This window comes from Triticum dicoccoides, chromosome 6B (assembly GCF_002162155.2).
Source record: "Triticum dicoccoides isolate Atlit2015 ecotype Zavitan chromosome 6B, WEW_v2.0, whole genome shotgun sequence".
NCBI lineage: Eukaryota > Viridiplantae > Streptophyta > Magnoliopsida > Poales > Poaceae > Triticum > Triticum dicoccoides.
This window is the reverse complement of record NC_041391.1, coordinates 653,990,105-654,016,115: the sequence shown is the minus strand read 5'-3', so window position 1 is coordinate 654,016,115 and position 26,011 is coordinate 653,990,105.

Here is a 26,011-nt window from a genome sequence, read left to right as displayed (position 1 = left end):
AAATTTGACTGTTAAGATAATTTAATCTGTGTGGACGAACGTAATGGCTTGTTTGACTTCTGTTTTAATTATATAATAGATAGATGTATTGTTCTTCTGCAAAATTTGAAATTTATATGTTGTGCCGTTCGAGAGAAACAAAAAAGACAAATGCGTCTACACAGATCGCGATGCAGAAATGAATGGCAAAAATAAGGGGTACCGTGTAGCCTGAGTTACAGAAAACCACACTCTATATGCTCGGGCCCCTCTCCTTTTTCACCAAGTCAAATTTACTCATCTCAAATAGCGGTTCTACTACTAAAAACATATGGATCAAGAAATAAATAATGTACAATCATAGACATCAGAGGGTTATGTTACACTCTCCATACAATCACTCGAAATGAAATTCACACAAATCTTGAAGCTGCTCCATCTATCAGGAGGTTGTACAAAAGCAGAACTAGATTAAACGGAGACACCATGTAACCACCAGTTTAGTACCACGACCAGAGCACTGTACTTCAAATATTAACTATAAACGTTGCTCCTTATTCACAAAACTTACTCATTGGCTCATTTCTTAGATGCCAGTAATTTGGTACTAAGATCACCATCATCGCTTCCTAGTGTACGCTTCTTGGCAAGCTTGACAAGCTGAAGATACACGCCGAGTAACAACATCCAGACTAGCCACGCGATAATAACAACCGGCCATGCATCCCACGGGTTGTTGGAAACCTTCATAGTCCATGTGATCAGGCCAAATGAAAACAGCAAATACAGCACTATGATCACATTCTACAAAGGAGAGACAAAGCAGCATGCAGGATAAGTTAGCTTCTGAGCACAAAAGAAAAATTCAGGAGAGATAAATTGTATGGAATTCAACAATGAAGAGCATGGCAAGCAGGAGCCAGAGGTCACAATATATTCCTGATTAGTATAGTAAAAAAGTTAACACGTCACTAAAGCACCGACCATTAGCAAATCAGAATGGCAAAAATCAGTAAACATATACTTAAGGTGAATCTATTGGGATGCTCTTGTTATATAGGCTCTTGATCGCTGGCGGAGCTATGCCTATTTGCTGCAGGGGCCATGGCCCCCCAGCCAATGAACTTTTTCTGAAGAAACTCTATTTTCAGTGGCACAAATTCATAGAAATACAGTTTTTGGCCCCTCCAAAAAATTATATTTCGTGATTTGCCCTGAAAGGGAAAAAACCCGTGCTCCCGGTTCGGTTTTTTCGTCCGGTTTTTTCATAAAAAAATTCATCAAAACCGATCAACATGGGATCTAGTTTTGAAGATCTCGACGTGAGGAATCCAACGGTGAAAGCGGTTCGAGATTTGGACGCATGGTTTGAGAGATAAAACATTTTGAATAAACGGATCTACGAAAAAGGGAAAACTCTCAGGTTGCGACAAGTGACGCGCTGCATGTGCATCACTTGCCGCAACCAGGAGAATTGAAGTAATCTTTGCAATGAGTGCTCATCAATTAGTGATTTCGACATCTTCCTATCGTGGCTAAACTAGGCGTCCTTGTTTTGGGCCGAGGGCCATGTCAAACGCGCTCTCGTGGTGTATGTCCGCTTTGTTCTAAGGCTAGTCATAATGGGAGTAATTTAGGTAGTAACATAGTGCATTTCTAGAAAATTTTGCTTACGTGGCAAGTAGTTAATGAGAGGTGGTAACATAATATGTTATTGTAACATAGCGCTTCCCGAACAAGATGAGTCTATAATAAATGAAGCCATTCATGATACTACTATTATATTAATTTGCATTATGAAGGTAGTAACTTAGACTAGTGTCATGCATATGACACTAGTCTAAGTTACTCCCCACTATGACCAGCCTAAGTATGCTTTTGAGATGGTTCTAAAAAAATAAACTCAAAGCTGTGAAACGAGTGAACTGGAAAATGCCAATATGACTTCGCTTCAGTCATGTTCCTGGTGTTACATAGGGCATGTACAATGGTTGATAAGGTAGTCTTATCTTAAGTCTTGCATGTAATTTAGAGATGACAAAAACAAGGTGTATACAATGGGTCATCTTTGAGCCTTATCTTCAATAACTAGCTATTCCTAAAAACATGGTGAGACATATTGTGTTAAGAGATCATCTCTTGTCTTCTCTTAAATAAGAGAAGACAAACATTTTCTTATGATTTCTCTCTCCTCTACCTCATCATTTATCCTACGTGACATTGCTAAGATAGAACCATTGTACATGCCCTAAGAGCTCAACCATGCATAATAACTTATCAACACACCAACTTCACACGATTACCAGCAAAACTAGATACTCCCTCTGATCCATATTACTTGTCGCTGGTTTAGTACAAAGTTGCAGCGAGTACAACATTTCTGTTGCAACACCGCCATTTACAGGGTCATCCTAAGTTCACTCTGCAGATGTACACCCGAAATGTGGGCTTCAGACCTGACGAAGCAGGTACCAACACCTTTTAGCTACAGCAACTGGGCGATCAAACACGTCTTCAGAAATCAAAATCAGAACAAGCATTTGCATAGCTGTGGGGATAGGAGGCAAGGAAATTTCAACGTGTCCTGCGCTAGGCTCCCGGTGGTCATGACCGTAGGTTGCTCATTGTGACTGGCAGCTACTTATGCTCTGTTCTCAGCACAGGATAGTGCAATTCTACAATCTTTTCTGCTGCATTTTTTTTAGAAAAGGAGGATGACCCCCCGCCTCTACATCTGAGCGATGCATACTGTCACTTTATTAATTATTCTCACAAGACCTTATAAAGCCATACAACAGCAAGACTAAAGCCACCGTCTAAGCAACAACTGTCGCTACACCTATCCAATTGATGAAGGGGCGCAGATAGTCTGGGTCTAATACCAAACAGACATCGCAGCCAAATCTAAACATCTAAGACCTGAGGTCCCAACCAGGACGCCTGTCGGGTATGGGGCACCTACCAGTCCGGCGCACTCCTCAACCAGGACGCCTGCGGGGTATGAGGCCGCCGCAGCCACCTGCCACCAATCCATTTTCAGTGTTGTACTGCTGCATCAACCTTGTCCGGTCTAACTGCCGTCGACGCCACCACGACGCCAGACAGCGCCACCTCCCTGCGCGAGTTCATCTCCGCGCATCGGACTCCGAATCTCCACAACGCCACGCCGCCAAGATCCACCGCCATTAATGTATAAGATGAAGTACCACTCCACCAAAGAAATCGTCCTCTGTTCCCCGAGCCCGTGTGTACCTCCATGAATGACGCCCCCAAGGGGGAAACGACACCAGAGCGCCGCCATCATCCGATCAACTGATCTAGGGTTTCCCCCGAAGGTAGTAGAGAGTGACCTTGAACTTCTCCACGGCGATGCCTTCAAGAAGGAAACGACACAGACAGCGCCGCCACCGCTGGCCTTTGCATTAGTCAAAAGAAAGTTTTCACTCAGATCTGTTCAAAGAAACTTCATCTCTCAAGCACGGGCCTCCGCGTCCTGCAACGTCCCTGGGAGCGGGATCCCAAGATCCGCCGCCACCGACGCCGCCACAAGGACCCACCACCCGACCGTCATCCCTGAAGGGGACGACGCCACCACCGTGCCGGATCTGGCATCACGCCAATGCCTTCGGCCGCCCCCAATCAGATCGGTGAAGAAAGATAGCCAACGCGAGCGCCCACCACCGCTTAGGACCGCCGGATGGCGCCCGAGCCCGACCACCCGAAAGAGAACCGATCTGGGGCAGGAAACCCCAGATCCGCCGCCGCCAGCCCCCGCAGCGCCGTCGGGATCCCATCGGCCCGCCGCCCGAGCGCGCCAACTCCGCCTCCATGATGTACGCCCAGGGACGCCATTGCATCTCAGCCAGAGGATCCCCTCGTGAAGAAAGGAGAAAGGCCCGCCGTCCGCCATCCGCCGGGCGCGGGGAAGAAGGGGAGGAGGGAGGTCGAGGGCGGCGGCGGTTGGGGCGCCCAAGTCGCCCCCCTGGAGGCGATGCAAGCGAGCCTTTCTGGTTGTCTTCAATGGCGAGCTGAAGCTGAAGCTGCTGGTTGATACGTCTCCAACGTATCTATAATTTTTTATTGTTCCATGCTATTATATTACCCGTTTTGGATGTTTATGGGCTTTACTTTACACATTTATATCATTTTTGGGACTAACCTATTTACTGGAGGCCCAGCCCATATTGTTGTTTTCTTGCCTGTTTCAGTGTTTCGAAGAAAAGGAATATCAAACGGAGTCCAAACGGAATGTAACCTTTGGGAGCGTTATTTTTGGAACGGAAGCAATCCATGGGACTTGGAGTGCAAGTCAGGGAAGCTTCGAGGGGGCCACGAGGCAGGGGCGTGCCCACCCCCCTAGGCACACCCTCCACACTCGTGTGCCCCTTGTGGCTCCCCTGGCCGACTTCTTTCGTCTATATATTCCCATATACCCTAAAAACATCGAAGACAACAATAGATCGGGAGTTCCGCCGCCGCAAGCCTCTGTAGCCACCAAAAACCTCTCGGGAGCCCGTTCCGGCACCCTGCCGGAGGGGGGATCCCTCACCGGTGGCCATCTTCATCATCCTGGCGCTCTCCATGATGAGTAGGGAGTAGTTCGCCCTCGGGGCTTAGAGTATGTATTAGTAGCTATGTGTTCGATCTCTCTCTCTCTCTCTCTCTCGTGTTCTCTCTATGGCACAATCTTGATGTATCACGAGCTTTGCTATTATAGTTGGATCTTATGATGTTTCTCTCCCTCTACTCTCTTGTGATGAATTGAGTTTTCCTCTTGAAGTTATCTTATCGGATTGAGTCTTTAAGGATTTGAGAACACTTGATGTATGTCTTGCCGTGCTTATCTGTGGTGACAATGGGATATTCACGTGATCTACTTGAAGTATGTTTTGGTGATCAACTTGCGGGTTCCGCCCATGAATCTATGTATAGGGGTTGGCACCCGTTTTCGTCTTGACTCTCCAGCAGAAACTTTGGGGCACTCTTTGAAGTACTTTGTGTTGGTTGAATAGATGAATCTGAGATTGTGTGATGCATATCGTATAATCATGCCACGGATACTTGAGGTGACAATGGAGTATCTAGGTGACATTAGGGTTTTGGTTGATTTGTGTCTTAAGGTGTTATTCTAGTACGAACTCTATGATAGATTGAACGGAAAGAATAGCTTCGTGTTATTTTACTATGGACTCTTGAATAGATCAATCAGAAAGGATAACTTTGAGGTGGTTTCGTACCCTACCATAATCTCTTCGTTTGTTCTCCGCTATTAGTGGCTTTGGAGTGACTCTTTGTTGCATGTTGAGGGATAGTTATATGATCCAATTATGTTATTATTGTTGAGAGAACTTGCACTAGTGAAAGTATGAGCCCTAGGCCTTGTTTTCTAGCATTGCAATACCGTTTGTGCTCACTTTTATCATTAGTTACCTTGCTGTTTTTATATTTTCAGATTACAAAAACCTATATCTATCATCCATATTGCACTTGTATCACCATCTCTTCGTTGAACTAGTGCACCTATACAATTTGTCACTGTATTGGGTGTGTTGGGGATACAAGAGACTCTTTGTTATTTGTTTGCGGGGTTGTTTGAGAGAGACCATCTTCATCCTCCGCCTCCCACGGATTGATAAACCTTAGGTCATCCACTTGAGGGAAATTTGCTACTGTCCTACAAACCTCTGCACTTGGAGGCCCAACAACGTCTACAAGAAGAAGGTTGTGTAGTAGACATCAAGCTCTTTTCTAGCGCCGTTGCCGGGGAGGTGAGTGCTTCAAGGTAACGAGGAGGAGCTTTCTATTCAACCAATCTCATCAATAAGGAGCTCAAAAAAGAGGGATGAACCCACACATAATGTGAAGAAGAAAAAGAAAAGACGGAGCAACAAAGGTAGAAAGGTATCTCTCCCAAATGATGTTGCTCCTACTACTCATTGTGATGATGATAATTGCTATATTATTGGTGCTATCCATACTATTAATGATGAGAGTGATTATGCTTATGATATGAAAAGGCCCAAGCTTGGGGAAGCTATGTTTGATGAGGATGAAATATTTGAGAATATATTTGCTGAAATTAATGTTTGTCCCAAGCTTATGGATGTTACGTTTAATGAAGATGATATTTTTAGCCTCCCAAGTTTTGATATGCAAAGTTGTTATGATGATAGCATGCCTTCTACCTATGATGATTATAGTGATGAAAGTGGGTTTGGAAGAGTGTCAACTTTAGGAAGTAATGATCCCACTATTTTGGAGGATGTTGAATCTTATAATATTTATGAAAGTGGATTTGGAAGAGTGTCAACTTTATTTAGTGATGATTCCACTATCTTGGAAGAGGTTTCAATCGATTATGATGAGAACAAAGTTGCTACTTATGATGATTATTATGATGAAACTTATGCTATAAAAAGTAGTGCTGATTATATTTATAAAACTTGTCATGATTATGATTACCCTTTTTCTGAACATTACTCTTTTAATGTGGAAACAATTTATAGTATTCAAGTCTCTTATGATACTCCCACTATTCCAAATGAGAAGAATTTTACTTATGTGGAGAGTAGTAAATTTTCTATGCTTGTAGATCATGAAAAGAATGCTTTAGGTGCTGGTTATATTATTGAATTAATTCATGATGCTACTGAAAATTATTATGAGGGAGGAACATATGCTTGTAGGAATTGCAATAATATCAAGTTTCCTCTCTATGTGTTGAAAATCTTGAAGCTATGCTTGTTTTACCTTCCTATGCTAGTTGATTATTGTTCTCATAAGTTGTTTGCTCACAAAATCCCTATGCATAGGAAGAGTTCTAGACTTAAATGTGCTAGTCATATACTTCATGATGCTCCCGTTATGTTTCAATTCTTATCTTTTATGTGAGCATCATTGTCATCATCATGCCTAGCTAGAAAGGCATTAAAGAAAAGCGCTTGTTGGGAGACAACCCAATATTTATCCTTACTGTTTTTGTGTGTTCACATGATTATTCTACTGTATTAATCATGTTTTATATCTTTTGTTTCAATAAAGTGCCAAGTAAGACCTTTAGGATAGCTTACGGTGATAGTTGTGTTGATCCTGCTGAGAATCAGAAACTTTGCACCCAGTAATTTAGTTTTGATAATTCACAGAGACGTGCTTCTGATCTGATTCTTTTTGACCTGGATTGGTACACAAATTGCTTAGGACTTCCTAATTTGGTAAGCCTTTTAGAGTTCCAGAAGTATTCGAGAGTTACAGATTGCTACAGACTGTTCTGTTTTTGACAGATTCTGCCTTTCGTGTGTTGTTTGCTTATTTTGATGCATCTATGGCTAGTATGTAAGGGTATGAACCATAGAGAACTTGGAATAAAGTAGGTTTACCACCAATATAAATAAAGGATGAGTTCATCACAGTACCTTATGTGGTGGTTTTGCTTTCTGGCACTAACGGAGCTTATGAGATTTCCTGTTGAGTTTTGTGTTGTGAAATTTTCAAGTTTTGGGTAAAAATTTGATGGACTATGGAATAAGGAGTGGGAAGAGCCTAAGCTTGGGGATGCCCATGGCACCCCAAGATATTCAAGAATAGCCAAAAGCCTAAGCTTGGGGATGCCCCCAGAAGGCATCCCCTCTTTCGTCTTCGTTTATCGGTAACTTTACTTGGAGCTATATTTTTATTCGCCACATGATATGTGTTTTGCTTGGAGCGTCTTGTATGATATTAGTATTTGCTTTTTAGTTTACCAAAATAATCCTTGTTGTACACACTTTTTGGGAGAAACCCACTTGATTGGAATTTATTAGAATACTCTATGTGCTTCACTTATATCTTTTGAGATATATAGTTTTTTGCTCTAGTGCTTCACTTATACCTTTTAGAGCACGGTGGTGGCTTAATTTTGTAGAAATTGTTAGTATCTCATGCTTCACTTATATTATTTTGAGAGTCTCTTAGAACAGCATGGTATTTGCTATGGTTATAAAATTGGTCCTAGAATGGTGGGCATCCAAGTTGTGTATAATAAAAACTATCATAGGAAGTGAATTGGATGCTATGATCAATTTGATACTCAATAATTGTTTTGAGATATGGAGGTAGTGATATTAGAGTCATTCTAGTTGGGTGATTATGAATTTAAAGAATGCTTGTGTTGAAGTTAGCAAGTCCCGTAGCATGCTCGTATGGTGAAAGTTGTGTAATAAATTTGAAACATGAGGTGTTCTTAGATTGTGCATCCTTATGAGTGGCGGTTAGGGATGAGCGATGGTCTTTTCCTACCAATCTACCCCCCTAGGAGCATGCGTGTAGTGCTTGGTTTTTGATGACTTGTAGATTTTTGCAATAAGTATATGAGTTCTTTTTTGACTAATGTTGAGTCCATGGATTATACGCACTCTCACCCTTCCATCATTGCTAGCCTCTTCGGTACCGTGCATTGCCCTTTCTCACCTTGAGGGTTGGTGCAAACTTTGCCGGTGCATCCAAACCCCGTGATACGATACGCTCTATCACACATAAACCTCCTTATATCTTCCTCAAAACAGCCACCATACCTACCTATTATGGCATTTCCATAGCCATTCCGAGATATATTGCCATGCAACTTTCCACCGTTCTGTTTATCATCATGACACACATCATCATTGTCATATTTCCTTGCATGATCATGTAGCTGACATCGTATTTGTGGCAAAGCCACCATGCATAATTTTTCATACATGTCACTCTTGATTCATTGCCCATCCCGGTACACCGCCGGAGGCATTCATATAGAGTCATACCTTGTTCTAGTTTTGGGTTGTAATTCATGAGTTGTAAATAAATAGAAGTGTGATGATCATCATTTTTAGAGCATTGTCCCCAATAAAACAGAAAGGCCCAAAAAAAGGGAGGCCCAAAAAAATAAAATAAAAAAGGGGGCAATGTTACTATCTTTTTCCACACTTGTGCTTCAAAGTAGCACCATGTTCTTCATATAGAGAGTCCCATATGTTGTCACTTTCATATACTAGTGGGAATTTTTCATTATAGAACTTGGCTTGTATATTCCTACGATGGGCTTCCTTAAAATGCCCTAGGTCTTCGTGAGCAAGCAAGTTGGATGCACACCCACTAGTTTTTTTTGTTGAGCTTTCATACATTTATAGCTCTAGTGCATCTGTTGCATGGCAATCCCTACTCCTCATGTTGACATCAATTGATGGGCATCTCCATAGCCCATTGATTATCCTCGTCAATGTGAGACTTTCTCCTTTTTATCTTCTCCACACAATCTCCATCATCATATTCTATTCCACCCATAGTGCTGCATCCATGGCTCACGCTCATGTATTGCGTGAAAGTTGAAAAAGTTTGAGATTATTTAAGTACGAAACAAATGCTTGGCTTGTCATCGGGGGTGTACAAGATGGGAGCATTTTTGTGTGACGAAAATGAAGCATAGCCTAACTATATGATTTTGTAGGGATGAACTTTCTTTAGCCATGTTATTTTGAGAAGACATGATTGCTTTGATTAGTATGCTTGAAGTATTACTATTTCTTATGTCAATATGAACTTTTATTTTGAATCATTTGGATCTGAACATTCATGCCACAATAAATAAAATTACATTGAGAATTATGCTAGGTAGCATTCCACATCAAAAATTCTGTTTTTATCATTTACCTACTCGAGGACGAGCAGGAATTAAGCTTGGGGATGCTTGATACGTCTCCAACGTATCTGTAATTTTTGATTGTTCCATGCTATTATATTACCCGTTTTGGATGTTTATGGGCTTTACTTTACACATTTATATCATTTTTGGGACTAACCTATTAACCGGAGGCCCAGCCCATATTGTTGTTTCTTGCCTATTTTAGTGTTTCGAAGAAAAGGAATATCAAACGGAGTCCAAACGGAATGAAACCTTTGGGAGCGTTATTTTTGGAACGGAAGCAATCCAGGGGACTTGGAGTGCAAGTCAGGGAAGCTTCGAGGAGGCCACGAGGCAGGGGGCGCGCCCACCCCCCTGGGCGCGCCCTCCACCCTCGGGGGCCCCTCATGGCTCCCCTAACCGACTTCTTTCGCCTATATATTCCCATATACCCTAAAAACATCGAAGACAACAATAGATCAGGAGTTCGGTCGCCGCAAGCCTCTGTAGCCACAAAAAACCTCTCGGGAGCCCGTTACGGCACCCTGCCGGAGGGGGGGTCCCTCACCGGTGGCCATCGTCATCATCCCGGTGCTCTCCATGACGAGGAGGGAGTAGTTCACCCTCGGGGCTGAGGGTATGTATCAGTAGCTATGTGTTTGATCTCTCTCTCTCTCTCTCGTGTTCTCTCTATGGCACGATCTTGATGTATCGCGAGCTTTGCTATTATAGTTGGATCTTATGATGTTTCCCTCCCTCTACTCTCTTCTGATGAATTGAATTTTCCTCTTGAAGTTATCTTATCGGATTGAGTCTTTAAGGATTTGAGAACACTATGTATGTCTTGCATGTGCTTATCTGTGGTGACAATGGGATATTCATGTGATCTACTTGATGTATGTTTTGGTGATCAACTTGCGGGTTCCGCCTGTCGGTGTCAAAACCGGCGGATCTCGGGTAGGGGGTCCCGAACTGTGCATCTAAGGCTAATGGTAACAGGAGGCGGGGACACGATGTTTACCCAGGTTCAGGCCCTCTCGATGGAGGTAATACCCTACTTCCTGCTTGATTGATCTTGATGATATGAGTATTACAAGAATTGATCTACCATGAGATCATAGAGGCTAAACCCTAGAAGCTAGCCTATGATTATGATTGTTGTTGTCCTACGGACTAAGCCCTCCGGTTTATATAGACACTGGAGGGGGCTAGGGTTACACAGAGTCGGTTCCAGAGAAGGAGATCTACATATCCGAATTGCCAAGCTTGCCTTCCACGCAAAGGAGAGTCCCATCCGGACACGGGACAAAGTCTTCAATCTTGTATCTTCATAGTCCAACAGTCCGGCCAAAGTATATAGTCCGGCTGTCCGAGGACCCCTTAATCCAGGACTCCCTCAGTAGCCCCAGAACCAAGCTTCAATGACGATGAGTCCGGCGCGCAGATTGTCTTCCGCATTGCAAGCCGGGTTCCTTCTCCGAATACTCCATAGAAGATTTTGAACACAAGGATCGTGTCCGTCTCTGCAAAACAAATTCCACATACCACTGTAGAGAGCACAATATTCCTCAAATCTAATCTGCTGACGACTTTTCATAGCGTGACATCAAGTCGCGGCCCGATCATTATTCGAACCGTTTTTTCCGAACCTGCCACCGCACATACCGCGATACGGTTTTATTGGCACGTCTTGTCGAAGCAGAGATCGTGTCCCCTTATCACGGGATTCTCATCAATACGGGTGTGGGTAACCCAACCGCGCCATCAATCATGGCGCTTGGGGAATAAGCGAGTTTACTGGGGAAGTGGGGAGGCGCAAGATCTATGTTGCCTTTATAAGGGGATAAGAACTGTTGGGAAACGTAGTAATTTCAAAAAAATTCCTACACACATGCAAGATCATGGTGATTCATAGCAATGAGAGGGGAGAGTGTTGTCCACGTACCCTCGTAGACCGAAAGCGGAAGCGTTAGAATAACGCGGTTGATGTAGTCATACGTCTTCACGGCCAGACCGATCAAGCACCGAAACTACGGCACCTCCGAGTTCCAGCACACGTTCAGCTCGATGACTATCCCCATACTCCGATCCAGCAGAATGTCAGGGAAGAGTTTCATCAGCACGACGGTGTGGTGAAGATCTTGATGTTCTACCATTGCAGGGCTTCGCTTAAGCACCGCTACAATATTATCAAGGAGAACTATGGTGGAGGGGGGCACCGCACACGGCTAAGAGATCAAGAGATTAATTGTTGTGTCTAGAGGTGCCCCCTGCCCCCGTATATAAAGGAGCAAGGGGGGGGCAGCCTAGGAGGGGGTGCGCCAAGGGGAGTCCTACTCTCACCGGGAGTAGGACTCCCTCCTTCCTTGTTGGAGTAGGAGAAGGGGAGAAAGAGGAGGGAGAGAGAGGAAGGAAAGGGGGGACGTCGCCCCCCTCTCCTTGTCCTATTCGGACTAGGGGGGAGGGGCGCGCGGCCCAGCCCTTGCCTCCTCTCCTCTTCTCCACTAAGGCCCATTGAGGGAGTCCTGGACTAGGGGTGTCCGGATAGCCGAACTATCATGATTGGCCGGACTCCAAGACTATGAAGATACAAGATTGAAGACTTCGTCCCGTGTCCGGATGGGACTTTCCTTGGCGTGGAAGGCAAGCTTGGCAATACGGATATGTAGATCTCCTACCATTGTAACCGACTATGTGTAACCCTAGCCCTCTCCGGTGTCTATATAAACCGGATGGCTTTAGTCCATAGGACGAACAACAATCATACCATAGGCTAGCTTCTAGGGTTTAGCCTCCTTGATCTCGCGGTAGATCTACTCTTGTAATACCCACATCACCAATATCAATCAAGCAGGACATAGGGTTTTACCTCCATCAAGAGGGCCCGAACCTGGGTAAAACATCGTGTCCCTTGTCTCCTGTTACCGTCCGCCTAGACGCACAGTTCGGGACCCCCTACCCGAGATCCGCCTGTTTTGACACCGACATTGGTGCTTTCATTAAGAGTTCCTCTGTGTCGTCAGTGATAGGCTCGATGGCTCCTTCGATCATCAACAACGACGTAGTCCAGGGTGAGACCTTTCTTCCCGGATAGATCTTCGTATTCGGCGGCTTTGCACTGCGGGCCAACTCGCTTGGCCATCTGGAGCAGATCGAAAGCTACGCCCCTGGCCGTCAGGTCACGTTTGGAGGTTTGAACTTCACGGCTGACATCCGCGGAGACTTGATCTTCGATGGATTCGAGCCACAACCGAGCGTGCCGCACTGTCACGATGGGCATGATTTAGCTCTGCAGTCGGACAGTGCCCTAGAGGTCGTACACAAGTCCGCTCTGATCCTCAATTCAGAGCCGGTTGCGCAGATCAAGGACGGATGGCTAGACACCGCCTCGGGGGCTGCAACCTCTATGGTGATGGAGCCGAACACTGACCTTGTCCCTCACGAAGCTCGTGACTCCAAGGTGCCGGACTCCGAACCTCCCGCGCCCCCTCCAATCGAATCCGATTGGGCGCCAATCATGGAATTCACCGCTGTGGACATCTTTCAACACTCACCTTTCGGCGACATCTTGAGTTCGCTAAAGTATCTCTCGTTATCAGGAGAGCCCTGGCCGGACTGCGGTCAGGACGGTTGGGATGCGGACGACGAAGAAATTCAAATCCCACCCACCACCCACTTAGTAGCCACTGTCGACGATTTAACCGACATGCTAGACTTCGACTCCGAAGACATCAACGGTATGGACGACGATGCCGGAGACAACCAAGAACCAGCGCCTACTGGGCATTGGAAAGCCACCTCATCATATGACATATACATGGTGGATATCCCAAAGGATGGGAATGCCGAAGGAACAGCGGAGGATGACCCCTCCAAGAAATAGCCAAAGTGCCGGCGTCAGCGGCGCCGCTCTAAATCCCGTCACAGCAAGAATGAAGATTCCGGCACCGGAGATAATAACACCCTAGACAGTGCCGAAGACAACCCCCTCCAGCAAGATTCAGCACAGGAGGACGGAGATGCCAGCCCTCATGAGAGAGCAGCAGACGAAGAGGTAGAGGATTACATGCCTCCCTCCGGAGACGAGGCAAGCCTCGACGACGACGAATTCATCGTGCCTGAGGATCCCGTCGAACAAGAGCGTTTTAAACGCAGGCTTATGGCCACGGCAAACAGCCTCAAGAAAAAGCAGCAACAACTTTGAGCTGATCAAGATCTGCTAGCCGACAGATGGACTGAAGTCCTTGCGGCCGAAGAGCATGAGCTCGAATGCCCCTCCAAAAGCTACCCTAAACGCAAGCTGCTCCTCCGATTAGAGGAGGAGGCATATGAACCTGCATCACCAGCAGACAATAGGCTGACCGACCACCCCGTGGCCGCGACAGAGAGGCCTCTAGGCCCTCCACTAGAACCGTACCCCGGCATCGCTCGAAAAGCACAAGGCCATAGGGGAACGCTCTGGACTTGCGAGATATATTGGAGGATAAGGCAAGACAATCAAGATCGATCTATGGATCGCGTGGGTGCCCCATGATACGTGACGACAACCGTCGCGCCGAACACAGTAAGTCCGGCCGGGCCGAGCACAGTAGACAAAGCTCTCATGAACTTCGTCGTGATATCGCCCAATACAGAGGCGCCGCACACCCACTATGCTTCATAGATGAAGTAATGGATCATCAAATCCCCGAAGGGTTTAAACCCGTGAACATTGAATCTTATGATGGCACAACAGACCCCGCGGTTTGGATCAAGGACTATCTCCTCCATATCCACATGGCCCGCGGTGATGATCTCCACGCCATCAAATACCTCCCACTCAAGCTTAAAGGACCAGCCGGCATTGGCTTAACAGCTTGCCAGCAGAGTCAATTGGGAGTTGGGAAGACCTGAAAGCCGCATTCCTCGATAACTTCCAAGGCACATACGTGCGACCACCAGACGCTGACGACCTAAGCCATATAATTCAGCAGCCAGAAGAATCGGCCAAACAATTCTGGACATGGTTCCTAACTAAGAAAAATCAAATCGTCGACTGTCCGGATGCGGAGGCCCTCGCAGCCTTCAAACATAACATCCGCGACGAGTGGCTTGCCCGGCACTTAGGACAAGAAAAGCCGAAATCCATGGCAGCCCTCACATCACTCATGACCCGCTTCTGCGCCGGTGAGGACAGCTGGCTAGCCCGCAGCAACAACCTTAGCAAAAATTCTGGCAGTCTGGATATCAAGGACCGCAATGGCAGGTCGCGTCGCAACAAAAACAAACGCCGCATTAACGGCGACAATAGTGAGGATACGGCAGTCAATGCCGGATTCAGAGGCTCTAAACCCGGTCAGTGGAAAAAGCCATTCAAAAGAACTACCCCAGGTCCGTCCAATTTGGACTGAATACTCGACCGCTCGTGCCAGATACACGGCACCCCCGAAAAGCTAGCTAACCACACCAACAGGGACTATTGGGTATTCAAGCAGGCAGGTAAGTTAATTACCGAAAACAATGACAAGGGGCTGCATAGCGATGACGAGGAAGAGACCCGACCGCCGAACAATAGAGGACAGAAGGGTTTCCCCCCACAAGTGCGGACGGTGAACATGATATACGCAACCCACATACCCAAAAGGGAGCGGAAGCGTGCACTCAAGGATGTATACGCGATGGAGCCAGTTGCCCCGAAGTTCAATCCATGGTCCTCTTGCCCGATCACTTTTGATCGAAGGGACCACCCCACCAGCATCCGCCACGGCGGATTCGCCGCATTGGTCTTAGACCCAATCGTCGATGGATTTCACCTCACCAGAGTCCTGATGGACGGCGGCGACAGCCTGAACCTGCTTTATCAGGATATAGTGTGCAAAATGGGCATAGACCCCTCAAGGATTAAACCTACCAAGACGACCTTTAAAGGCGTCATACCATGTGTAGAGGCCAATTGTACAGGCTCAGTTACACTGGAAGTGGTCTTCGTATCCCCAGATAACTTCCGAAGCGAGGAGTTAATCTTCGACATAGTTTCGTTCCGCAGCGGCTATCATGCCCTGCTCGGACGTACCGCGTCCGCACTACGCATACCTCAAGCTCAAGATGCCAGGCCCTCGAGGAGTCATCACGGTCAACAGAAACACTGAACGCTCTCTCCGAACGGAGGAACATACAGCGGCTCTCGCTGCAGAAGTACAGTACAGCCTCTTAAGGCAATTCTCGAGTCCGGCCGTCAAGCGACCGGACACGGCTAAACGCGCCCGGAGTAACCTACAACAAGACCACCTGGCACGTTCCGAGCACGCGTAGCAGTGCGGCCCCAACCCCAGCCCCTGCAAAATTTCAAGACAGGTCCTTCGCGTACATCATTACGCTCTGGAGATACCATGGGCATAGGGGGAGGGGCACGACCACGATAGGCCCAGAATGCGGCTTAACCACACCAGGGGCTCTCAAGTGTGTCGTTCTTCTTTTTTCTCTCTCCCTTTTTTTACCCGCAGGACTCCGTTCATCAGAGGCCCTGTCCGGTAGTAGACCTGCCGAACTCACGATGCAACAGCCAGGGAAGGAGAAAGGCTACGACGAATATCCAGGTGGTCTGCATTACGATTTACGAGCATTAAATCTGTTTTATACACCATTCCGCAGCCTACCCCTGGAGGGGGACATGTTTAATAGTCCCATCCTTTGCTTATCGCACCATTTGTATCTTTCTGCATTCACAGCAGTATTTCTTGAATAAACAATGCAGCACCTTTTTTTGCTTATAATTGCATTTCTTTCTTATACATATATGACATGTTGCATCTGTACACTTTGGTACGGCTAAATACACCAGGGGCTTATGCTTACCGCATCATGGTGTGATAAGTCCGGACACTTTCACAAGTGCGGCACCCCGAACTTATAGCATTATATGCATCAGCTCCGAATCATGTCTTGGGTCAATAGTTGGGTTTGCCCGGCTCCCATGTTTTGGTACCTTATGTTCCGTCGTATCGGCTAAGGTAGCACTGGGAGAACCACTGCGATTGCGCCCCAGTTGAGCTGGGCGAGCGCCTCAGTGGAGAAAGCTAAAACTGACCATCATGATGAGGCGAGAGCCGGTCGCTGTTCAAGAGGGTTTTTTTTCGAGTCCCTAAAGACTTATGCCGCTTAGAGCGAGGAACCGGCTTTGTCCGGCCCAGGCGTGGATAGAGCCCCAAATTCGGCCCTCCGAACACTAGGGGCTTCGCCGAAATTTAAAATTATAGAATTCTATGGCTAAGTGAGAGTGTTCAAGCATTATAAGTCCGGTTGCCTTGTTCGTTGTGTTGAGCGCCTCCCTAGATGGACCCAAAAATGGGAACAAGAGTGCTCAAATGTAACCCGAACACCCCAGCACTCGTGGCATGGGGGCTGAAGCCGACGACTTGCCATCTCTCAGATTTGATAAACGGACGCACAGAAGGTAATATTTTAAATTAACAAGTGTTGCTTAGCGCATATGAACAATGTTTTCAGCGCACAGGATAACAAGCTGTGAGTCTACTCAAATATTACATCTTTTGAGCACTCACCCGCAATAATGCGGGCACCCTTCAGGACACTCTTATAATACATCTCGGGTGTGCGATACTCCTTGCCCGGCGGTGGCGCGTCCGTCACAAGCTTCTCAGCATCCATCTTGCCCGATTGCACCTTCGCGCGGGCAAGGGCCCGACGGGCACCTTCAATACAGGCGGAGTGCTTGATGACTTCAACCCATGGACACGCATCCACCAGCCGCCGCACCAGGCCGAAGTAGCTCCCAGGCATGGCCTCCTTAGGCCACAGCCGAAATATGAGGCCCTTCATGGCCTGTTCGGCCACCTTGTGGAGCTCGACCAGCTGCTTCAGCTGGTCGCTAAGGGGCACCGGATGTCCGGCCTCAGCATACTGAGACCAGAAGACCTTCTCCGTTGAGCTCCCCTCCTCGACCCTATAGAAAGCAGCAGCATCGGACACGCTGCGGGGCAGATCTGCGAACGCTCCTGGAGAGCTCCGAATTCGGGTAAGTGATAGGTAATTCACACTCACATGCTTACTTTGCATGAAAAATGCCTTACCCGCCGCTATTTTCTTCAACGCCTCGATTTCCTGAAGGGCCTTGTAGGCTTCGGCCTTAGTGGCTTTGGCACTCTCAAGAGCCGATGCAAGCTCGGACTCTCGAGTCTTCGAGTCACGCTCCAAACTCTCATGTTTTTCCACGAGAGCCTGGAGCTCTTGCTGTACCTCCGCCACCCGCGCCTCCTGCTTCTCTCGCTCGGTGCGCTCCGCGGCCGCATTACGTTCGGCCGCGGACACCGTCTCCTTCAGGGTCGCCACCTTGTTTGTGGCCCCTGCAATACCCATGTTATCCTTGTCATTCTTCTTGCAACCAAATCCTTTTCTGTAAGGTACAATTTTAATAAGGTGTTACTCACCTTCCTTGTCCTCGAGCTGCCTCTTGGCACGGCCGAGCTTGTTCTCGGGCCGCTCGAGGCTTTGCTTCAAAGTATTGACCTCCGCAGTCAGTGCGGCAGAGGTTAGCAGCACAGCCTGCAATCCCATATTGACGTATTTTTTATATGACTCCTGCGTATATCTTTTTAGATCCTCAGTCCGGCTTTTCTTTCCGAATACCGAACCGAGCATCAGGGGCTACTGTCTATGCGATACTATTTTACATATATCAAAATTCTTACCTCAAAGCCTGTTAGAAGGCTGCTGCAGGCTTCGGTCAGCCCGCTCTTGGCGAGCTGAACCTTCTGAATCACCGCACTCATAATAGTGCGGTGCTCCTCTTTGATGGAAGCACCGTTGAGCGCCTCCAGCAAGATATCCGGCGCCTCCGGTTGGACAGAGGCCGCCGGCGTCACGGTCTTGCCCTTCTTACAAAGGGGCCGCCCGCCGGATTCCGGAGCCACTACAGGTTCCGGGGCGGAGTCCGGTGCAAAGTCCAGGAGGTTGCCCTGCGGCACCTCCGGGGCCTCCTCCTCCTGGCGGGTCCCTTCCGGGGATCCCACCTCGGCATCGTCCGCATCACGGGGGGTGGAGGCGGTCGGAAGAGAATCCATATCTGACGCACCCAAGGACCCGCTCGACGAAGCGGGAAGACCATCCTTGGGCGGACTGAAGGGTTGTATGTGGCATTAGAAAGACACCATGTGGCGAAAAGAAAAACCATGAAGTTATTTGGAGTCTGGATACTTACGATCTCGCCAGAGGCTTGGCCCTTGTAGGCCAATCCTCGTCGTCGTCGCCGGCGCTAGCGGAGCAGTCCGGGGAAGAGTCCTTCCCTTCTTGGACCCTTCGGCCTCCCTCGTTGGGGAGGCCTTCCTTTTCTTCCCTCCCCCCGCTGGGGGAGAGGCCTCCTTCTTCTCCTCCTCGCCTTTGTTGGAGGAGTCTGCCTCAGAGTCATCATCTGATGACACCTGAAAACGGGAACTCTTTCGAGTGCCCGTGGCCTTCTTCTTGGCCTTCTTCTCCGGCACCACGTGAGGTGCCGGAGCCAGCAGCCCCGTTAAGCGGGCGTTTGCTGGGTCTTCTCGCAATGGGGCCGGATAGATAGTTTGTTCGGCCTTCTTCAGCCAGTCCTGTCAAAGGAGGGGTTTAGATCCCGCATAGAGTCAAACTATGGAAAACAAGTGTCCCGTAAAGGGCAAAATCACTTACCTCATTAGCCGGACGCTGCGAGCTGAATCCGCGATCTTCGGTAGCGGATGCGGGAGCCTCGGCGCCCTTAAGCAGCACCCTCCAGGCCTCTTCGTATGTAGTGTCAAAGAGCTCGCTCAAAGTCTGGTGCTGCGCCGGATCGAACTCCCACATATTGAAGTCCCGTTGTTGGCACAGGAGAATCCGGCGGATGAGCATGACCTAGACTACATTGACAAGCTTGAGCTTCTTGTTCACTAGCTTTTGGATGCAGGCTTGAAGTCCGGACAGCTCCTCCGAATCACCCCATGTCCGGCCACTCTCCTTCCAGGAGGTGAGCCGTATGGGGATGCCAGATCTAAATTCGGGGGCCACTGCCCATTCAGGGTCACGCGGCTCGGTGATGTAGAACCACCCCGATTGCCACCCCTTAATGGTTTCCACGAAGGTGCCCTCGAGCCAAGTAACATTGGGCATCTTGCCCACCATGGCGCCTCCGCACTCCGCTTGGCTGCCCTTCACAACCTTCGGCTTGACACTAAAGGTCTTGAGCCACAAGCCGAAGTGGGGCTGGATGTAGAGGAAGGCCTCACACACGACGATAAATGCCGAGATATTGAGGATGAAATTCGAGGCCAGATCATGGAAATCCAGGCCGTATTAGAACATGAGCCCCCGGACAAAGGGATGGAGTGGGAAGCCCAGTCCGCGGAGGAAATGGGAAAGAAATACTACCCTCTCATGGGGCCTGGGGGTGGGGATGAGCTCCCCCTCATCGGGGAGCCGGTGTGCGATGTCGCTGGACAGATATCCGGCGCTGCGCAGCTTCTGGATGTGCCCCTCCGTAACGGAGGAGGCCATCCACTTGCCTCCCGCTCCGGACATAGTTGGAGAAGGTTGAGGTGAGATGTGCGGACTTGGGCGCTGGAGCTCGAGTTCGCGGAGATGGATAAGCAAAGGAGGAAGAAGGCATAGGTAAAAGGGTTGGATCTTTATCCCCTTATATGGGCGGACGAAAACATGTGTCCCCACCGGCCTGATAAAACTCGCTTATCTGCCAAGCGCCGCAATCAATGGCGCGGTTGGGTTACCCACGTCCGTATTGATGAGAATCCCGAAATAAGGGGAACACGATTTATGCTTCGACAAGACGTGCCAAGGAAACCACTTCGCTAAACGCGCTGAGGTGGTACGATAAAAATAATTCGAGTAAAGGCTTGGTAGTGGTGTGACGTCATGCCACGAAATACGTCAGCAGATTGAACTTGTGTAAATATTATTCTCTCTATGGTGGTATGTGGAATTTATTTTGCAGAGCCGGACACTATCCTGGTGTTCACAATCTTCTATAAACTATTCGGAGAAGGAACCCGCCTTGCAATGCCGAAGACAATATGCGCGTCGGACTCGTCGTCATTGAAGCCTGGTTCAAGGGCTACTGAGGGAGTCCTGGACTAGGGGGTGTCCGGATAGCCGAACAATCATCATTGGCCGGACTCCAAGACTATGAAGATACAAGATTGAAGACTTTGTCCCGTGTCCGGATGGGACTTTCCTTGGCGTGGAAGGCAAGCTTGGCAATACGGATATGTAGATCTCCTACCATTGTAACCGACTCTGTGTAACCCTAGCCCTCTCCGGTGTCTATATAAACCGGATGGCTTTAGTCCATAGCACGAACAACAATCATACCATAGGCTAGCTTCTAGGGTTTAGCCTCCTTGATCTCGCGGTAGATCTACTCTTGTAATACCCACATCATCAATATCAATCAAGCAGGACGTAGGATTTTACCTCCATCAAGAGGGCCCGAACCTGGGTAAAACATCGTGTCCCTTGTCTCCTGTTACCATCCGCCTAGACGCACAGTTCGGGACCCCCTACCCGAGATCCGCCGATTTTGACACTGACACCCATGTAGGCCCATTAAGCCCCCGGGGGGTTCCGGTAACCTCCCAGTACTCCGGTAAAATCCCGATTTCACCCGGAACACTTCCGACATCCAAATATAGGCTTCCAATATATCAATCTTCATGTCTCGACCATTTCGAGACTCCTCGTCATGTCCGTAATCACATTCGGGACTCTGAACAAACTTCGGTACATCAATACTCATAAACTCATAATATAACTATCATCGAAACCTTAAGCGTGCGGACCCTACGGGTTCGAGAACTATGTAGACATGACCGTGAACCGTTCCGGTCAATAACCAATAGCGGAACCTGGATGCTCATATTGGCTCCTACATATTCTAAGAAGATCTTTATCGGTCAAACCGCACAACAACATACGTTGTTCCCTTTGTCATCGGTATGTTACTTGCCCAAGATTTGATCGTCGGTATCTCAATAACTAGTTCAATCTCGTTACCGGCAAGTCTCTTTACTCGTTACGTAATGCATCATTCCGTAACTAACTCATTAGCTACATTGCTTGCAAGGCTTATAGTGATGTGCATTACCGAGAGGGCCCAGAGATACCTCTCCGACAATCGGAGTGACAAAACCTAATCTCGAAATACGCTAACTCAACATGTACCTTTGGAGACACCTGTAGAGCTCCTTTACAATCACCCAGTTACGTTGTGACGTTTGGTAGCACACAAAGTGTTCCTCCGATAAACGCGAGTTGCATAATCTCATAGTTGTAGGAACATGTATAAGTCATGAAGAAAGCAATAGCAACATACTAAACGATCAAGTGCTAAGCTAACGGAATGGGTCATGTCAATCACATCATTCTCCTAACGATGTGATCCCGTTAATGAAATGACAACTCATGTCTATGGTTAGGAAACATAACCATCTTTGATTAATGAGCTAGTCAAGTAGAGGCATACTAGTGACTTTAAGTTTGTCTATGTATTCACACATGTATCATGTTTCCGGCTAATACAATTATAGCATGAATAATAAACATTTATCATGATATGAGGAAATAAATAATAACTTTATTATTGCCTCTAGGGCATATTTCCTTCAGTCTCCAACTTGCACTAGAGTCAATAATCTAGATTACACAGTAATGATTCTAACACCCATGGAGTCTTGGTGCTGATCATGTTTTGCTTGTAGAAGAGGCTTAGTCAATGGGTCTGCAACATTCAGATCTGTATGTATCTTGCAAATCTCTATGTCTCCCACCTGGAGTTGGTCTCGGATGGAATTGAAGCGTCTCTTGATGTGCTTGGTCCTCTTGTGAAATCTGGATTCCTTTGCCAAGGCAATTGCACCAATATTGTCACAGAAGATCTTCATTGGTCCCGATGCACTAGGTATGACACCTAGATCGGAAATGAACTCCTTCATCCAGACTCCTTCATTTGCTGCTTTCGAAGCAGCTACGTACTCTACTTCGCATGTAGATCCCGCCACGACGCTTTGTTTAGAACTGCACCAATTGACAGCTCCACGGTTCAATATAAACACATATCCGGTTTGCGATTTAGAATCGTCCGGATCAGTGTCAAAGCTTGCATCGACGTAACCATTTACGACTAGCTCTTTGTCACCTCCATAAATGAGAAACATATCCTTAGTCCTTTTCAGGTATTTCAGGATGTTCTTGACCGCTGTCCAGTGATCCACTCCTAGATTACTTTTGTACCTCCCTGCCAAACTTATTGCTAAGCATACGTCAGGTCTGGTACACAACATTGCATACATGATAGAGCCTATGGCTGAAGCATAGGGAACATCTTTCATTTTCTCTCTATCTTCTGCTGTGGTCGGGCATTGAGTCTGACTCAACTTCACACCTTGTAATACAGGCAAGAACCCTTTCTTTGCCTGATCCATTTTGAACTTTTTCAAAACTTTATCAAGGTATGTGCTTTGTGAAAGTCCAATTAAGCGTCTTGATCTATCTCTATAGATCTTGATGCCCAATGTGTAAGCAGCTTCACCGAGGTCTTTCATCGAAAAACTTTTATTCAAGTAGCCCTTTATGCTATCCAGAAATTCTATATCATTTCCAATTAACAATATGTCATCTACATATAATATCAGAAATGCTATAGAGCTCCCACTCACTTTCTTGTAAATACAGGCTTCTCCAAAAGTCTGTATAAAACTGTATGCTTTGATCACACTATCAAAGCGTTTATTCCAACTCCGAGAGGCTTGCACCAGTCCATAAATGGATCGCTGGAGCTTGCACACTTTGTTAGCACCTTTTGGATCGACAAAACCTTCCGGTTGCATCATATACAACTCTTCTTCCAGAAATCCATTGAGGAATACAGTTTTGACATCCATTTGCCATATTTCATAATCATAAAATGCGGCAATTGCTAACATGATTCGGACAGACTTAAGCATAGCTATAGGTGAGAAAGTCTCATCATAGTCAACCCATTGAACTTGTCGAAAACCTTTCGCAACAAGTCGAGCTTTGTAGACAGTTACATTAACATCAGCGCTAGTCTTCTTCTTGAAGATCCATTTATTCTCGATGGCTTGCTGATCATCGGGCAAGTCAACCAAAGTCCATACTTTGTTCTCATACATGGATCCCATCTCAGATTTCATGGCCTCAAGCCATTTTGCGGAATCTAGGCTCATCATTGCTTCCTCATAGTTCGTAGGTTCGCCATGGTCAAGTAACATGACTTCTAGAATAGGATTACCATACCACTCTGGTGCGGATCTTACTCTGATTGACCTACGAGGTTCGGAAGTAACTTGATCTGAAGTTTTATGATCAATATCATTAGCTTCCTCACTGATAGGTGTAGTTGTCACAGGAACTGGTTCTTGTGATGAACTACTTTCAATAAGGGAGCAGGTACAGTTACCTCATCAAGTTCTACTTTCCTCCCACTCACTTCTTTCAAGAGAAACTCCTTCTCTAGAAAGGATCCGAATTTAGCAACAAAAATCTTGCCCTCAGATCTGTGATAGAAGGTGTACCCAATAGTCTCTTTTGGGTATCCTATGAAGACATATTTCTCCGATTTGGGTTCGAGCTTATCTGGTTGAAGTTTCTTCACATAAGCATCACAGCGCCAAACTTTAAGAAATGACAACTTTGGTTTCTTGCCAAACCACAGTTCATAAGTCATCGTCTCAATGGATTTTGATGGTGCCCTATTTAATGTGAATGCGGTCGTCTCTAAAGCATAACCCCAAAACGATAGCGGTAAATCAGTAAGAGACATCATAGATCGCACATATCTAGTAAAGTACATTACGACGTTCGGACACACCATTTCATTGTGGTGTTCCGGGTGGCGTGAGTTGCGAAACTATTCCGCATTTCTTCAAATGTAAACCAAACTCGTAACTCAAATATTCTCCTCCACGATCAGAACGTAGAAACTTTATTTTCTTGTTACGATGATTTTCCACTTCACTCTGAAATTCTTTGAACTTTTCAAATGTTTCAGACTTGTGTTTCATCAAGTAGATATACCCATATCTGCTCAAATCATCTGTGAAAGTGAGAAAATAACGATACCCGCCGCGAGCCTCAATATTCATTGGACCACATACATCAGTATGTATGATTTCCAATAAATCAGTTGCTCGCTCGATAGTTCCGGAGAACGGCGTTTTAGTCATCTTGCCCATGAGGCACGGTTCGCAAGTACCAAGTGATTCATAATCAAGTGATTCCAGAAGTCCATCAGTATGGACTTTCTTCATGCGCTTTACACCAATATGACCTAAATGGTAGTGCCACAAATAAGTTGAACTATCATTATCAACTCTTCATATTTTGGCTTCAACATTATGAATATGTGTATCACTACTATTGAGATTTAATAAAAATAGACCACTCTTCAAGGGTGCATGACCATAAAAGATATTACTCATATAAATAGATCAACCATTATTCTCAGATTTAAATGAATAACCGTCTCGCATCAAACAAGATCCAGATATAATGTTCATGCTTAACGCTGGCACCAAATAACAATTATTCAGGTCTAAAACTAATCCCGAAGGTAGATGTAGAGGTAGCGTGCCGACTGCGATCACATCGACTTTGGAACCATTTCCCACGCGCATCGTCACCTCGTCCTTAGCCAATCTTCGCTTAATCCGTAGTCCCTCTTTCGAGTTGCAAATATTAGCAACAGAACCAGTATCAAATACCCAGGTGCTATTGTGAGCATTAGTAAGGTACACATCAATAACATGTATATCACATATACCTTTGTTCACCTTGCCATCCTTCTTATCCGCCAAATACTTGGGGCAGTTCCGCTTCCAGTGTCCAGTCTGCTTGCAGTAGAAGCACTCAGTCTCAGGCTTAGGACCAGATTTGGGTTTCTTCTCTTGAGCAGCAACTTGTTTGCTGTTCTTCTTGAAGTTCCCCTTCTTCTTCCCTTTACCCTTTTTCTTGAAACTGCTGGTCTTATTGACCATCAACACTTGATGCTCCTTCTTGATTTCTACCTCCGCAGCCTTTAGAATTGCAAAGAGCTCGGGAATAGTCTTGTCCATCCCTTGCATATTATAGTTCATCATGAAGCTCTTGTAGCTTGGTGGCAGTGATTGAAGAATTCTTCACTGACACTATAATCAGGAAGATTAACTCCCAGTTGAATCAAGTGATTATTATACCCAGACATTTTGAGTATATGTTCACTGATAGAACTATTCTCATCCACCTTACAGCTATAGAACTTATTGGAGACTTCATATCTCTCAATCCGGGCATTTGCTTGAGATATTAAATTCAACTCCTGGAACATCTCATATGCTCCATGACGTTCAAAACATCGTTGAAGTCCCGGTTCTAAGCCGTAAAGCA